Source organism: Musca autumnalis, unplaced genomic scaffold (genome assembly GCF_047663935.1).
Source record: "Musca autumnalis isolate F117 unplaced genomic scaffold, ASM4766393v1 scaffold_5, whole genome shotgun sequence".
NCBI classification, from domain to species: Eukaryota; Metazoa; Arthropoda; class Insecta; order Diptera; family Muscidae; genus Musca; species Musca autumnalis.
In genome coordinates this window covers 121,919,201-121,931,698 of record NW_027412088.1, presented here as the reverse complement: position 1 = coordinate 121,931,698, position 12,498 = coordinate 121,919,201, and the positions used below count along the sequence as shown (strand labels likewise).

At 42.5% G+C, this 12,498-nt stretch overlaps 1 protein-coding gene across 2 annotated transcripts in view; it reads right to left on the bottom strand.

The window, feature by feature from the left end:
• The window catches only part of LOC141386956 (uncharacterized), a 276,857-nt gene that overhangs the window by 238,461 nt on the left and 25,898 nt on the right, over window positions 1-12,498 (bottom strand). The window lies entirely within an intron of this gene.

Here is a 12,498-nt window from a genome sequence, read left to right as displayed (position 1 = left end):
GGCACTCTATTCCTGGTAAAAGTTGGGGTCCACTCCATTGGTAAAAGTTGGGGTCTCAGACCAAAGATCATACACTGGTTGTATGATACCGTGGTTCTCTCCATTCTTACCTGGTGGGCTTGTCTGGTGGCATGCACTCGGGAATAGTGCACTCCTGTCCAAATTATCTCGTGTTCAAAAAGCCGCATCTCTGCTAATCTCTGGTGCCATTAGGAGCACACCTCAAGCCGCCCTGAGTGTGATACTTGATCTCCAACCTCTGGACATCACTATCCACTTTCAGGCGGCGAGGACGTCTTTCAGGCTTAGAGAGGCAGATATGTGGCAGTGTTCACGATTTGGACATGCAAAGGTCCTCTCCCCCTTCACCGATTTACTTGAGTTTAGTGGATCCAATTACATCAGTGATTATATACCCACTGTACTCAACTTCAACCAAATCAACGTCGCAATCCCAAGCAGCGATGCCTTGTCTAGTGGTAGCACTCCTCTTGGCGGTCTGGCCATCTACACACGGTTCAAAGATGGAGGATGCCACAGGTGCCGGGGTCTTCTGCGAAAACCCACAAATTAAGCAATCCTTCAAACTCAACGATAACTGCAGCGTTTTTCAGGCAGAGATTTTTGCAATAAGGAAAGCAGTGGAGATGGTCAAAGAACTTGGGAGTACCCTTAAAGGACCGGTGACTATTTTTGTCGATAGTCAAGCGGCCCTTAAGGCTCTCAAGTCATGGACCATAAATTCAAAAGCTATCCTCGACTGCAAAAACGCTCTGCTTGAAGTACGCGACTTCGTTGGTCTTTGCTGGGTTCCAGGACACAGTGATATAAAGGGAAATGAAGAGGCGGATGAACTAGCACGGGGTGGCTCTCGGTCGACTGACTTACCAATTGAGTCATCTATCAGACCACCAAAGTGCTACTACATCCGAAAACTTTGCGGTTACTTCCTTGAGAAGGCGGGGCAAAGATGGCAAATGGAAACTGGCTGTAAGGTATCCAAGGCAATCTGGCCCAGCTATTCTCAACATAGAACCAACTCTCTGTTTTCACTAAATAATTTAGGGATAAAGACCACTGTAGATCTCATTACCGGTCATAAGATGGTCAGGTCCCTAACTTCTAGATGGGACAACAGTAGTGTAGACTACTGTAGGCTATGTCAAGATCCAGAAGAAACAGAGACGGTCGAACATCTACTATGTAGGTGCCCCTCGTTACTCACGAGGAGACATCGATTCTTCGGTAGATATGAGATAAATCCTCTGACTTTCTTCTCCGACATAGACCCCACCTACATGTACCAATTTGCCAAAAATCTCACATGGCTTGGCAAACAAAACTAATTAATCTCTGTTTTTCATTCTCCTTCACACAGGGGGATAGAAATCGGCTCAACTCTGAACAACACCCTCAGCGGCAACACACCCACATCCGCATCACATCCACTACATCAACATTTTTGCCACAACCACAGCAGCCGCACACCCATATCCATTACTCATCGCATCCATCACACCAAACCACTCTACATCAACAAAACCTGCAATAGACCAACCACCGTATATTACTTCAGAATAGACCAGTCACCACTTTCAACACCCATCTTATAAATCAGCATCCATCATCAGCACATACCCTTACTCATCACATCCACCCCACCAAAACCACTCTACATCAACAAATCTGCGACAGACCAATCACCGTTTCATATTTATTATAAACCGTCACCTATCATCGTCTATCATCATCACAACCTATCATCATCACAACCTCAACAACAATGCATAAACATCTCTATAATAGACCAACCACCGCACATCACTGCAGTATAGACCTGTCACCACACACAACAACTTGATTATAAACTTACATCCATCATCACAACCTCAGCAACAACCTATAAACTTACATCCATCATCACAGCATCACCTACACACTCAACTTCACAAACAAATCCGCAATAGTCCAGCATCTATCATCATCACATATAGTCCAACCACAACACACAGTTTCTTTAAGGACGATCACAATGGACCTCAAGGTCTCCGAGTGAAGTAGCTCAATAAAAATCGTAACGTTCGGTTGCGGAGCACTAAAAATCGTAGTGTTCCAACTGCCGGATCACTAAAAATCGTAGTGTTCCGACTGCCGGATAACTAAAAATCGTAGTGTACCACGTGCAAAACAATAACGTAATGTACCACACATGATTAGTGAGGAAAATTTAATATTTTATATTTTTTTACTAAATACAAATTAAGAAATAAAAATTGGTAGAAAATGTGAAAATCATCTGAATGGATTTGCACAATGGGTCACTAAAAATTGTACCGCGCGACTGTAGAGCACTAAAAATTGTAGTGTTCCGACTGTCCGATCTCTAAAAATCGAAGCGTACTATGAGTCGAAACGCTGTTTATTATTTCTGAGGAAAACTATATATTTTATGGCTTGTGGGACGAGTAAAAATTAAAAATAAAAATTAATAAATAAAATGCACGTGTTTTAAATTAGTTACAAACTAGTGTGTGGTACATTACCTTATTGTTTTGCACGTAGTACACTACGATTTTTAGTTATCCGGCAGTCGGAACACTACGATTTTTAGTGATCCGGCAGTAGGAACACTACGATTTTTAGTGCTCCACAGTCGAACACTACGATTTTTAGTGCTCCGACAGTCGAAACACTATGATTTTTAGTGTTCCGCAGACGAACACTACGATTTTTAGTGCTCCATTGTCCAAAAACCAATACAGATGTTTTTCACATTTTCTTTTAATTTTTATTTATTAAAAAATATATTGAAGCAAACCACTATTTATATTTTATGAATTATCTTATTTAGTTTATCTTCTCATTTGAATTCAATGTTTAGTGTGTAAGTTTGTACATATTCCATACAACTCTGTTTATATTTTCTATGTTTTAAAATTTTAACGGTTTCTATGCAACACTGTACATATTTCTATTATCATACTATTTCATTACAACATTGTATTTACTACTAAAATACACATCTATGTAAGTCTAGACGACTTTTGCGCTTCTCAAACCAAGTACCTTAGTAGAATAAAAATGAATAAAATCACTTTGAGATCAACCTTTGAGAAACCAACTAGTCAACCAGCTTTTAATAAGTTTCGGACATTGCACTAGTTGAGAAACCAAGTGGAAGATACCAACCAAAGTACAAAGTTAAATAAAACATCATTTAAACAGCAACAATCTTCGTTTTAATGGACATTGGGTATAACCTTAGGCGAAGAACTGCTTAATTGGCGCACCAACGTGGAGCACACCAAAGAACTGTTTCATTGTCGCCCAACTCGTGGCCATGTAACACGACCACTCCATACCATAAAATGTGAGCAGCAGCCGAGGACACAACAACAAAATTTATTGCGACGCGTACTTATCTGGTGACTGTCAGTTGGCGCATTTCAACCACACACAAAACATCAACAACATACAACGGTTAACCGACGCACAACAACAGCTTGGAAATCCACAAGTCTTGATGCAATTTTACGCCAGATGACTTTTGATTGGACATCCAACAAAGCCATCTACACAGTTATGTTATGTCATTAAAGTCTAAGCAGATTCAAGAACCGATAATCCAGATGTAGTCGGCCATAGTCGATTCAACAACCACCATTCACAATGCCGTTTTACTCCAGGGGGAGGTTTCGAAGGAAGTTTGCTATATTATGTGGACATCCAACAGTACTACTTCGATGCCATCTGCAAACAACAACCCACAATACCGTAGATTAAATCAACAGCCCATTATTCCTGATGCATCATCGGGACGATTTCAGCATCAGAGGGGGAGACTGAAGCAAACCATTATTTATATTTTATGAATTATCTTATTTAGTTTATCTTCTCATTTGAATTCAATGTTTAGTGTGTAAGTTTGTACATATTCCATACAACTCTGTTTATATTTTCTATGTTTTAAAATTTTAACGGTTTCTATGCAACACTGTACATATTTCTATTATCATACTATTTCATTACAACATTGTATTTACTACTAAAATACACATCTATGTAAGTCTAGACGACTTTTGCGCTTCTCAAACCAAGTACCTTAGTAGAATAAAAATGAATAAAATCACTTTGAGATCAACCTTTGAGAAACCAACTAGTCAACCACCTTTAATAAGTTTTGGACATTGTACTAGTTGAGAAACCAAGTGGAAGATACCAACCAAAGTACAAAGTTAAATAAAACATCATTTAAACAGCAATACTCTTCGTTTTAATGGACACTGGGTATAACCTAAGACGAAGAACTGCTTCAATATAATATACTAGCGGACCCGGCGAACTTCGTCTCGCTATTAAGGAATAAAATTTCATACAAAAACTCAATTTTCGATTTTTCAAATTTTCCGACTTTTCCAGAGAGATTTTCCAAAATTTTCTTCCGTAAAGACCTTCTCCTCGAAAATACGAATAACTGACAAAAAATATACAGAAATCGGCCTAGCCGTTCTCATTTTATGAATTACTATACATTTTTTACACCATTTTTATATATATAGATTTAATTTCCTCAGAAATAGTAATAAATTCATGTTTGGTTCATTACCTTATAGTTTCAAAACGTGGTACAAAACGATTTTTAGTGCTCCGGCAGTCGAAACACTACGATTTTTAGTGCTCCGGCATGCGGCACACTACGATTATCGTTGTGTTCCGGTACAGTATCATTAAAATATTTTTTAGTGTTTGTGTTCCGGAGCGGTACACTATCGTAGTGTACCTATCAACCTTGGTACGGTGCAGAACGGTACGGTACGTTACCATAGTGTTTATTTTCGAACACTGCTTCCTACACCCAAAAACATAACAGGCACAATAATGGGGGGGGGGGGGGGGGTATTAAATCGGGACAATTGGATTAACTCCCCAGAGATTCGATACCACCAGTCTCTTTCTGATCTGACATACACATGTTATCTTCGTGACAGAAATCCCTATAAATGGAGAATCTATTGCAAAGCGCGAAATAAGGCTAAGAGTGTGAAAATGAGATTGAAAATGAAATTAAGAGAGACTTCGGCTGTTTTTAATGGCTGCACAAACCCAAAGGCTGTTTGGAACATTATCAAGAGAAGTGGAATAGTTGAGTCTCGTTCTCCCACAGTCAATATACCATCAGTCACAGTCCTAAATGTTTTGAATACTTCTTTTGTGAGCAATCAGCTGGATGGTGATACCGATATGGACAGTATATTTCAACTATCGACGTCTCATTCTGGGTTTTCGTTTTCTAGCATTTCGCTTAACGACCTTTTTATGGCGTTTTCTACCATTAAATCTAACGCACCATTGATCGTTTGCCCTTAAAATTATTTAAAATCATATTTTCATACATTTCCACTTATTTCCTACATCTGGTCAATACCATCCAATGACGTCATCATTTCCTAGCGAATGGAAAACAGCTAAAATAAACCCAATAAGGAAAAAGGATTCCACTGGAGATGCTTATAGGCCAATTGCCCTGCTCCCAATATTATCTAAGGTTGTGGAGTAAGTTATTAAAAAATAGTTAGATGAATTTCTAGAAAGAAACCGCATGTTTGATGACTGCAAATGCGGATTTCGCAGTCATAGAAGTACTTCAATGTTGTTGATTGGACTGACAGACTCCATAAGGCATAATCTGTCAGAACGTAATCTATCAATCCTGCTGTCATTGGGCTTGGAAAAAGCTTTTGATAGAATAGATCATAAAATACTGATTCAAAAACTGATTAACTTGTATGGCTTTAGTTTGAGTGCCTGCAAGTTAGTATACTCATATCTGTCAGACCGAAGACAGTATGTAGTTGAGAATGGCACTCCGTCCGATACACTACCAGTTAAAAGTGGAGTCCCTCAAGGTTCAATTTTGGGTCCAATGTTATTTATACTCTTTTTAAATGATCTATTTGGTGTTATTCGCAACTGTTGTCATCCGTACTCTTATGCGGACGGTATCCAATTACTTTTTGAAGCACCCATGGATAGTCCTGACGTCCTTCAGGCCAAATTTAGTTGGACAATGAAGTTGTTGCACGATTGGATGGAGTCTAATCGGTTGGTTGTAAATCCATCAAAAACCAAGGCCTTGTCCTTTCCTACCAATTCGTGCTCTGAATTGTCATTGGCTTATAACGGCCAGGTAATTGACATTGTCAACACCATTAAGTGTCTGGGGATAAATTATTATTTGATACCCATATTGATAATGTTGTTACCCATACTCACATAACATTGCGGCAACTGTTTAACACGGACTTGTTCTTACCTCTCAGTGTTCCCACGGGAGTTGCCAATCTTCTACTGGGCGCGTCTTCCCGGGTGGCGGATGGGAAGGGGGTCTCTGAGTTATGCGGGGTCAGCAACGCCCGAGGGAAACTGATGGTGTTTCTGTCTCCACATATCTCAGAGACCCTGGGGGTTTGTTTTTCTTTCAAACCCCCGGTGGACCAAAATTGGATCGGGGTAGTTCCCTTAAATAAATCAACTAAGATGGGTAAAAGACGAAAAAGGAGTAAAGTTACGGTGCAGGGAGTTAATAACCCAGTACCGGCGGTAAGCGTTGGTGAGATCACAAGCCATGTGCCGTCGAGATCAAGCGATTGTGATCCGGCTGTCTCAGGTGTGGATGCCTTGGCACCTACAGCCGTAACTGCTACAAGTGCAGAAAATGCAACCCGAACTATTGTTGACGAACCGGATATTCAAAAGGATAATGTTTTAGCCAAAACTGGTGTTAATCAGTCCACGACTGACAGGACTGGAGTTTTGGGCGGGGACGACCTACACCTCAAAGTGATTGGAGACTGTTAGGGTGTCCAAAACCGAAACCGGTTACCCGGTTTTTCGCTAAAAACCGAAACCGGTTTTCATCAAAATCATCATTTTCGGTTAACCGAAAAAAACGGTTATTTGTGTCGCTTAACCGGTTTTTTAAAAATAGTCATATTTTGAATATTTCATTACAATATTAGGTTAGGTTTAGGATGCGTAGCTGCCCAGCTGCCGTGCTGGCAGCCACTCCACTCGGAGACCTTGAGGTCCATTGTGATCATCCTGACTATTGAAGTATGTGTGTTGTATGTGATGATGTTGTTGTGATATGATGGGGGTTTAAGTCGGCTATTGATGAAGTGATTATAGATGCGGCTATATGGTGAAGTGTGAATGTAGATGGTGATGATGTGAAGTGGAAGTGTGATATGTTGTGTGTTATGAATGAGGTTATATGATGTTACGTGTCTGTAGATGATGATGATGATGTGTGCATGATGGGTGTATGGTGATTTGTGCATACGGTGATGATGGTGTACAGGAGTCATGAGCTTTGATGTATATTCTGAATGGTGCCTTTTGTCTGCATATGTTGATACAAGGCTATTGATGATGATGAAGCGTGCGGTTGTGGATTTTATGGATGGATGATGGATGGTGTTGAAAAGAAGATTCACTGAAGATGTGTAGCGGAAAGTTTGATGTGTTTCTTTCTATGGGCGAGGCTGTATAATGTTGCGTGACTACAGATTGTGGTGATGTGTGACTGATGGGTATACGGTGATTTGTGCATGCGGTATATGGTGGTGTGTGAGTGCAGATGGTGTGATGTGTTTCTTGCTGTGGGCGATGCTGTATGATGTTGCGAGATTGCAGATTGTATTCTGAATGATCCTGTGGGCCTGCAGATGATGATGCAAGGCTGTTTATGATGATATGGTGCGCTAAGTGGGAGGAAATTGTGGATTAGGTTGGAAAGATGGGAAGGAGGGAAGGGGAAAGTGATAAGACAAAAGAGACAAGAATGAGTAATTGTAAAGGAGAGTAACAGATTTTTTAAGAAGAAAGAGATTATTTTTCTAGACTGTCCTAATCCTATTCTGACCCGCCCCAGAGCCACTTTAGACTCTTGCAGTAAACCACCAGGATAGTAGGGTCAATAGAGGAGAAGTAAGACAGAGAGTCAATCACATGTACACCAAATAGTCTATGCCTTTTGATCATCAGTCTAGGACATCTACATAAAAGGTGCTAGATTGTCTCCGTTTCCTCCTCACATAGCCTACAGTACTCAATGTTGTTATCATCCCACTTACATGTCAAAGATCTTATTCTACAGTGGCCAGTATTGACCCCTGTAGCGATTCTAATTTCCGACTTGCAAAGTGAGAGAAGGGACGCAGTTCTACGCCCTGAGATTGCTGGCCAGATTGACTTCGATACCTTGCAGCCAGGTACGTCTTGCCAAATTCTTACGGTTTTCTCTGCATAGAACTGGCAGAGTTTGCCGAGGAAGTAGCAGAGCGGTGGCTTGACATAGTCCTCTACGATAAGGTCAGAGGACTGGGAGCCTCGCCTTGCTAGTTCATCAACAATCTCATTCCCTTCAACATTGCAGTGTCCTCGAACCCAACAAAGGTTGACGCTTAAATTGCAAGTTTTTAAGGTGGACCTACATTTTTGAACGATCTTAGATTTAATAGTGTAGGATCCTAACTCCTTAAGGGCAGCCTGACTATCTACATAGACTGTAACTGTCCTCCCTGCGATGTCCGTCATTCCTGCTACTAATTCTAAGGCCTTCAATACTGCGAAGACTTCAGCCTGGAAAACACTGCAATTTGCATTAAGCTTGAACGAGCGTTTAATGTTTAGCTCTTCGCAGTACACCCCCGCTCCAGTACCTACATCCATCTTCGAACCATCAGTAAAGATGGAAAGGCTATCGGGTAGTGGTCTGCCATGCTCCCATTCACTTCTATCAGGGATAGTTACCTTCGCTACATCGAAATCCAGTGAAGGCGAAATGTAATCGGTACACTCCCCCCATCCCTTAGTCCGATCTGACTGCTTAGCTGTTGTAAAATGCTAGCATGTCCAGACCCTGAAGAGCGCCACTGGTTAAGCTCCTTGAGCCTCAAGGCACTACGGGATGCTTGGTACTGAACAAGAATATCCAGAGGCTGGATGTTCAGTACTGCATTCAGTGCTGCCTGAGGGGTGCTCTTCACTGCTCCTGTAATTAGAATTGAGGCAGATCTTTGCACAGTAGTTAACCTAGACAAGTTTGGCTTGCTGTTCAGGGCCTGCCACCAAACAAGACATCCATAGGTCAAAATTGGGCAGACCACTGTCATAAACAACCAGTGTATCACATGCGGTCACAAACCCCAACTTTTACCTATGGAGTTCTTACAGGAGTAGAGTGCAACTAGACCCCTCTTAGAGCGCTCCTCTGTGTTCCTTTTTCCATCTGAGACGATGGTCAAGAATCACTCCCAGGTACTTCGCATCCGTAGAGAGATTTAACCGCACTCCATCCAGTGTTGACGGTACGAACTCGGCCGTTTTCCTTTTTCGGGTAAAGAGCACCAGCTCTGTCTTAGCCGGATTCACACCAAGGCCATTGATGTGCGCCCAGCGTGAGAGTTTGGCAAGTGCTCCCTGCATTAGATCGGACAATGTAGACAAAAATTTCCCACTAATGAGGATGACTACATCATCCGCATAAGCAACTACCTTAGTTCCTAGTTTGTCGAAATCAGTGAGTATCCCATTTATCACCAGTAGCCAGAGTAAGGGAGACAGAACTCCCCCCTGAGGAGTGCCTCTGGTAACAGATCTCCTGATGGAGCTCTCCCCAATATTAGAATTGATTAGCCTGCTTCTAAGCATGCTATCGATCCAGTTTATTAGGATAGAGGGGACACCCAATGATTCTAGAGAAGAATGGATGGATTCGAGTTTCACATTATTAAAGGCGCCCTCTATGTCCAGAAAGGCTGCCAGAGTGAAATTCGATTCATTCAGATTTTTCTCTATGTACCCTACGACACTATGTAGCGCTGTTTCTGTCGATTTCCCTTTAATATAAGCATGCTGTGAATTGCTTATAAGGTCTTGGCCTATGAAAGTTCTTATTTCTAAATCCAATAACCTTTCTAAAGTCTTCAAAAGGAAGGAGGAGAGACTAATCGGCCTGTAGTCCTTCGGCAACGAGTGACTTGGTTTCCCAGCTTTGGGAATATAGGTCACTGTTACCTTCCACAGTGCCGGAATGTGCGATAGTCGTAGACATGCCCTAAAAATCTTCTGAAGAATGATTATCAAGACAGCAGGTGCGTTTTGGAGCATCGCTGGGATAATACCATCCGGTCCTGAAGACTTGTAGGGCTGAAAAGTGCTAATCGCCCATGAGATTCTGTGATAGCTTACTAGCCTGTCAACAAGTGCCAACTCCCCTGCGGTGTGGGTCTTCCTCGTGTCCACACCGGGTTTACTCGAGCAGGCATCCTCACTCCCAGGGAAGTGGGTTCCTGTCAGCAGGTCTAAAGTCTCTAGAGCGGAGTTAGTCCAGGTGCCGTCATCCCGCTTGATGCTTCCAATGGGTTTAGGATCCTTTGAGATCACCTTACGGAATCTAGCTGCTGCATTAATTTCTCTTAGCCTTCCTGATTTCTCTTTTATACCTATTGAAGCTCTCTCTATAGAGATCCCAATCGGCATCAACTTTAGTGTTATTAGCTTTATTATAAGCTTTCCGGCTATTCTTCCTAAGTTTGGCTAACTCTTCGTTCCACCAAACTGGTTGAGTTCTCCTACCAGGATAAGATAATGGGCAAGATTTCTCATAGCAACCCTTGAGGACACGTGTAAGATCTACAACTTGGCCATCTAATTCCTCCGTTGTGCGCGGTTCAGAGAACTCGCCCAACCACGAGGAAACAAGGGAGTTGTAGTATTCCCAATTTGTCCTCCTTGGGTTGCGATGAGGCGGTTGCCGTTTACACTCATAGCAGACTCGAAAGTGGTCCGAAAAGGAGCACTCTTCCGATACTCTCCAGTCTACTATAGATGTATCTTCATATTTGTAAGGATTAAGTCAATGACTTCCTTCCTTACCATATTATGGACGGTGGCAGTATTACCCCTATTACATACTCGCAGATTATTAGCTAAAATAAAATCGAATATGGACTCACCTCTCGCATTGGTGTCACTGCTTCCCCAGTGGAAGTGATGAGCATTCGCATCACAGCCCATCACTAACCTGCAAATGCCCGTAGTCTCCTCCACCAGTTTGCGCACCAATCCGTTTGGTGGGTCGGGTGCTTCATACGGCATGTAGACCGAGGCTAGTACCAAAGCCCTACCGGTATCTTCGTCTAACCTCACTACAGTTGTATCGCCATCGCTGTAATTGTTGAGTTGAATAAGATTTAGACTTTTCTTGGCTACAATACAGGTTCTTATCTTCTCACCATTATTGGCGAAGAATAGTGAGAAGCGCTTATCGTTTAGTCCAGAAACCCTATTTTTATATAAATAGGGTTCCTGGACCAAAGCGATAACTATTTCAGAATCTGTGAGGGAGAGGAGGAGTTCAGCAGCCGCAGCCTTGCAATGATGCAGATTAATCTGCACCACCCGCAGGCCATGCTGCCGAACATCCTCACTGCGACTTCGGGATCCGGAACCGGAGTCCACCAGAACCGAAGTACAGCACTCCCCCACAGTTTCTGATATAGTTAGCGCTCTCACTATCTATGGTGAATCTTATCTCCATGCCTTCTCCTTCTCTGAAGAAGTTCAGCAACCTCCAGTCGTCGATGAAGAGACCTCTATTCTGCTTTCTGATCATCTTCATGACCTCCTCTACGTCAGAGTCTGGAGGCGGGACCCATGTTGTGGCTACGATACTTCGAGGTATCTCTTCCACAGGAACCGCGGCCAGCCTGCAGCCCTCCCAGAGCTCACCAGCGCCCTCGATCGTCTGGATTGGAAAGTCCTTCGATTCCTCATCCTGACAATAGAGGATGCCCCTATGGGCGACTGCCAGGCCAAAGCCGGTCTTCCAGGCGTCTACCTCGTCGGACGTTATGATCTTCCTAAGAAGACGTTCCACCTCTATCCAGTGCGTATCGCTGATCCTCCCATCCAGATCAGCTCTATCGATGATCGCCACCCGAAGATCATCCGGAGCGACCATCACCTCGGAGCCCGCTGACGCCGATGGTCGTTCAACAGTAGGTTGAGAAGGTTTCAACCCTTGGTCGGCTTGGTCGGCATTCCCCGGTTGAGCCTTCTCTACCTTCTTTTGACCGGCCACCTTTGCGAAGGATTCCACCTGGTTATTCGACTGATGCCCCACCACCCTCTTAGCAACAGGATGTGGATCTTCGGAGGACCATTACAATATTACTCTTGAAAGTAAAATAAACTCAACTAACATAAAATAGGCAAATTTCTAGATGCCAAATGTGTTTAAAAGTGAAAAGTATTTTGTGTAAAATGGTCTTAAAGCAGCTTTCGGCAGGTTATTTTTGTTGCATACTTCAGGGAGGTTTAATGGTGTGAGTGGAGAGAAGCTGTCTCTGAGGGCACGAGTATTCCTTTTTGACGCACAGTGACGTAAAAATTAAATAATAATACATATTCAGAAAGTATTGTTGTAATTAC